The following is a 6000-nucleotide window of genomic DNA, read 5'->3' as shown; positions in this document are numbered from 1 at the left end:
GGACACCAAAATTAGCGCTTTCATTCACTTTATTTCTTGTGAACTTCTTCAGAAACAGTTTGAATTCCAACCATAAGCACTTTATATAATGATAAATTTAATCACATGATAAATTATGTCATAAAGTAATTAATTTCATATCAAAAAGATAAAATTAGAATAAAATAATCCCTCATTTTACATGTACATAGTATCAGATAATACATATAACATATACATTACTTTTTTATTTGTAAAAAACATTTTATATTTATTCTTTCATTTAACCCAGGAGCATAGTCTGCTCCTAGGTATAATTGCCAAAGAGATTCTTTACATTCCAAAATAACTTTACTATCTCCCATAAATACTTTTTGTCCAACACTATCCAAGACAGAAAAAGTGAACTTCTTAAAATTTTTACATGCAATGGAATGTCTTCCTAAAGCATTAGCTAAATCTTGTTTCTTTATAGATAAATATGTTCACTAATTCTTTAAACATCTTGTAGTCATACCAGTATAATAGTTTGGGCATGAAAGACACTGGGCTATATAAACCACCATCTCACTATTACATGTATAGTAATTTTTAGACCAATGTATCTTCCCAGTATGTAAAAATTTAACCGATGAAGAATTACTTATATATCTACATTATCTACAATTGTTAGAAGCATAGGTCCCTTTAGTCAGAATTTTACTTTCTCCAATACCATCACCCCTATTTACTCCACATTCTAAAAAGCTGTTAATATTATTTGTTTTCTTAAATGTAAAATTAGGTTGTTTACCTATAATTTTTATAAGGTCCTGATTACCAAGTAATACCTTCCAATTATCTACTATAATATTTTTAATACACCACATTTCATTTGTAATAGGTAAAACAAATGCACATGAAAATTCTTTGTTATTATTAACCACATTTCTATCTTGTTTCATCTGTTTGTTGGTATTGAGTGTTATCCAACCTGGAAAGCTTTTGCTGAGGCACCAGGGCGATTAAGATTTCAAGGTTGAACCTTGTTGTTAATATATTCTTCTATTTATTTCTTGTTAAATATGTTTTTTTTTTGTCCATCATGACTGAAAAACCTTATATTTTGCATGGGGATTTGGATGGTTTCTAAAGGAATATTGAAGAATTAATAGGCAGCTCACAAAATAGTGACCATGCCAAATTGCCTACCACAAATTTCCTGAGTGAATTTAAAGAACTGAAAAATGATTGCTTTGTTGATTTATTAGCTTCATTGCTACTATTGCCTCCCCTGGAGCATCTGGCTGAACTAAAAATTTATTTGGAGAACTGGAAAAAATGCATGTTAAGTAAACTAAAATGCATTTTAATACTGTGACTTTTAAAAACTACACAGAGTTAAATATGAGACCTTTAGGCTTAAGAGTATTTAAATTCCATCATCACCCTTTGATTTAAGTGACGCTGATAACTGATTATTAGATTGGTCACCATATTACTGGAGCATGCTTTCATTAAACATAATAAGATAAATTATAATTGATTACTTCACTCTCAACATAAAAATTGTTTTAGATCTTTGATTTGTCAGAATTGTTGCAAAAGGTACAATAACAATTATAAATGTGTAAAATGAGCCAGCTGAATCAAAAAAAAAAAAAAAAAAGAAAATAGATTAAGACAATAGAGATTATGCTAATGTTAGGAGTTTTTTTTTTTTTTTTTTTTTGTGGCACAAGGAGTATGGAGCCAATCAGCATTGTAGAAGGCAGTCAGCAACAAGACATATTTATACTATGTCACAAGATCTGAATCTTCTTGGGGCTTGTCTTATGAGAATGATGTGGCTACTCTAGAGCCTCTAAAAAATAGGATAAATGACAATGATGGCTATGACCGTGGAAATAATAAGCATACTTTCTGGAACATTACCAGAGAAGGAACTAGTAAAGAAAAGCATAACAATTTTCATTAATTTTTACTGAAAAGGAGATATAACCAACAAGAAAGAGGAAGATATCACCAGCAGCTTAAGAAGAACAGGAGATAAAGTGTTGATTTTTTTATAGTGATTTGGAGAGTATCATCCTTACTCCTAGGACTCACACTTTTGATTCAGCTGAAACAAGGGACTTTGAAAATGTTATAAATATTTCTAGCATGGATTTAGAGGATATGGTTTTGTCCATTCTGAATCTTAGTGCTAAGTTTCCTCCTACTGATGCTACTCAGATCTGTATGAGCAAAGTACAGTGTCTCAACATTTAGAAAACTGTTTTTGTATCTGTATCATGCTAATGTTGAATTAAAGGATACATTCACAGAAAAAAGCTTTGATACAACGTATTATAGTTCTGAAGATTTTTTTTATTCATGTGTTGATGAACATTTTGATTTCAAAGTAAATTAGTCTATAAATACAACTTTGATTCAGGGCTTAAAATATTGATCCAGTATCCTCAGATGATTTTGTGAAAGCCTTTTTTTTGGCCATTAGTAATGAATGCAATTTCTGTGAGGTTCAAAAACATAAATGTTATATAGTTTATAATTTAGATAAAATGCAGCAGCAAGCTCCCAATATGATGTAAAATATAAAAATGCTGTTATAAAACAGACAGATAAAGGTAAAAAAAAAGGTCATGCAAAAAAAGTTGTAGTAATGAAAGTTTTTCAGTATCTAAATATGTATCACAGTCAGTTGGATGATTCTGATACATATGACACTACTACAAGAGAGGAAGTAAAACTATGACTGTTGAATAAGAGACACATATTTAGTTATTATTTACCTGGCTTGACAATGATAATAAGCTGTTTAATTCTGGGACTCAGAAAACAGTTTTTTGCTGTTTGTCAAAAATTTATAAGAAAGTGTAAAATTCTCCAGAGAGACCTATTGTAACTATTAGGGAAACTTTGAGAATTTAGTCAATGTGTTAAGCTTTTATTTGAATTGATTTGTGTGGAAACAGCTTTCTTATGTTAAGTATGCTACTAATTTTTATGTCATGTTATAAAAGTTAGATGGAGAATGAAATGTATTGGTTAACTGTTGATGTAGTGAGTTTATATACATATATTGAACACAGGTTTGGGTCAGAATTTGGAAGGTAATCTTACTACACTGTATATTATTGAGTTGGTTTTGTTTAGTTTATTTAATAATAATTTTATGTTTAATGATACGATTTTTAGACATGGAGAGCGTACTGCTATGGGTGCCCCTTTTGCCAAACTTATGCATGTTTATTCTAAAATAAACATGACCTATTTGCAAGAGAAGTTTTATATTTGAAGATTTTTTAAGGACTTATGTTGAGTTTTATTTTCATTATATCGATGGCTTAATTTTTGTTGTAAAGGTGATATGAATGTGGTACCAAGATCTATTATTGAATGAAGTAACTGTCATTTTGTATCCAATTCACATATTTATGTAATTAATTATTTAATATTTATTTGTCCCTTGGTAATCAAGAAATTCTGACTGATCGAAAGGCCAACTGAGAAAATAGTCTATTTTCAACAGAGGCCTAAGGAGAAAAGCTGCACGATAGATTCAAAATATTTAAAAAATAGTTGATGAGTAATTATATACAAGACAAAAATAGCCCTGCTTAAATATTTTACAATCAGTTGGGGAGAAAGGCTCTACAAACATACACAAAAACATTTTACAATAGCTGATAAAAATGATATACAAGGGGTGAAAAGCCGCACGACAGATAGAACACTTTAAAATAGAATTAGAGTGCACAACAGCTTGAAATATATTTACAGACTATTACTATGAGAAAACGGTATCAGGGATGCAATGTGCGCTAAAACTAGCAAGACACTTTGCAGAAGTGGATAGCCTATTTCAAGTAAACTGTTATGCAGTTATTTAAAATAGTAACTATATCTCTATTAATATTTGAAGGTAAGAAACATTAGAATAATTGGATGCCACAAATAAAGTAGTAGAATAAGATGGGAAGGGCAATGTGAAGGAAGGAAAGTGAAGGACACGGAGAGAGAGACAGAGAGAGAGAAAGTGTGTTGATTTGTATTAGAGAGATGAGAAAGTTATGAAAGGACAATAGAGAATAAATAAATAGTAGTAAGTGTCAGCTGAAGAGACACAAACACATATGCATGTTATCATTAAATTCAGATCTACCTTTGATGTTGGTCCATTAGTACCTGCTAAGATATTGAGGTGTCAATGATTCAGAGTGAAAATGGCATAATAATAGTAAGTAGGAGGTCATGTATCTGTTTTGAGGGTTGCACAGGTGCAGGTGTGAGATACCTATTTTTTATATTGGTCTTGAAACTGGAAAGGGTGCTAGTGCTGTAAATGGATAAAGGGGACAGCTCGAGTGCTTGGCTACATAGAATAGAGAAAGCTTTCTGCTGACAGGTGTGGGTTGTAGGTAATGAGGAGCATCTTGTTTTCAGATAAAAGTCACCTTGCAGGGGGTGCATGTAGGCAATAAGTCTAGCAGAGCTTTGCTTTGTTCTGGTTTGTAAATTAATGTATTTACAAGTAGCAGCTGAGTATAAGTAAGATGCTTGGGTAATTAAAACCAATCAAGTTGTTTTAAGGCTAAGCATTGGTGGGTTCTGTTTGGCAAATTCGTGGCACATTTTGTTATTTTTATTGTAGTACTGGTTTGCTTTATTTTGGGTAGAAGCTTGAAGGTTAAGCAGTACTGCAGTACTGCAGAGCCATTTAGTAAAGAGGAAAGTAGGAGTGTAGAGGCCAGGAGTTTCCTGGATGATTAGTTAAGTGTATATATATTTATATATATATATATATATATATATATATATATATATATATATATATATATGTATATATATATATATATATGTATATGTGTGTGTGTGTGTGTGTGTGTGTGTGTGTGTGTGTGTGTGTGTGTGTGTGTGTATATATATATCTATATATATATATATATATATATATATATATATATGTGTGTGTGTGTGTGTGTGTGTGTGTGTGTGTGTGTGTGTGTGTGTGTGTGTATATAGATATATACATATATATATATATATATATATATATATATATATATATATATATATATATATATATATATAATATGGGTCTACTTTGACCGATTGAAATTACAGTTAATTGAAACTCACTTACCCATTCCCAGTTCTTTGAAACGTCACTTCTCCAAAAGCACGGACTGCTGAAATCCTTTCCCCTCTGAAAGGAACCATTTGGCCATAATGCTAAACTTTGCCCTTTCTGCAATGAAGTGTGATATCAAACTTGGAATATTTAAGTAGGGGGGTGTGGGGAGTGAAGCCCTCACTGAGGTGGGTTTATTTTTTGTGTGGGTTGTTTTCTCATGGTAGCCAAGTGGTTCCTTTCACAGGGAAAGGATTTTAGCAGTTGGTGCTCTTAGAAAATTGAAATTTTGAAGAACTGGGAGCGGGTAAGTGAGTTTTGATTAACTGTAATTTTGATGGATGAAAGTATATATATATATATATATATATATATATATATATATATATATATATATATATATATGAATTGTTCTGGAAAGTGTTCCTAATTTTTGTTGAAGGTTTTTTTTTTTTTTTTTTTTTTTTAATAACCCATTGCACATGTAAGTCAAATTTTAACTTAGGTTTCATGTGTAGTACCTTGGTTGGGGGATGACTTCTATAAGGTTGTCATCATAGGTTGTTATTGAGAAATTTTGTTTGAGGTGCTTAAGCACTTTTGGGAGAAATAACAACAGCGTTGTTATTTATTTATTTATGTATTTATTTATTTATTTATTTTTGGATTGAGTAGAAGCTAGAAGTTATTGGGCTAGCTTTTAACTGATGAAAATGACTCTTGGGTGATGTCTTGTAGAGTAATTGGGTTACTGACAGTACAGATTACAGCAGAGCCATTGGCATATGTTTGAGTGAAGATTCACATTTGGTGTTGTGTATGTTTTTGGTAAATAAGTTGAAAAGCAGTGGCCCTAGAAAGGAACCTTAGGGAACATGTATTTTATAAGGCGGAGTAGGATTTGA

Source organism: Protopterus annectens, chromosome 1.part1 (genome assembly GCF_019279795.1).
Source record: "Protopterus annectens isolate FY-2018-M chromosome 1.part1, PAN1.0, whole genome shotgun sequence".
In the NCBI taxonomy this organism is placed as follows: domain Eukaryota; kingdom Metazoa; phylum Chordata; order Ceratodontiformes; family Protopteridae; genus Protopterus; species Protopterus annectens.
Note: the sequence above shows the minus strand (reverse complement) of the source record.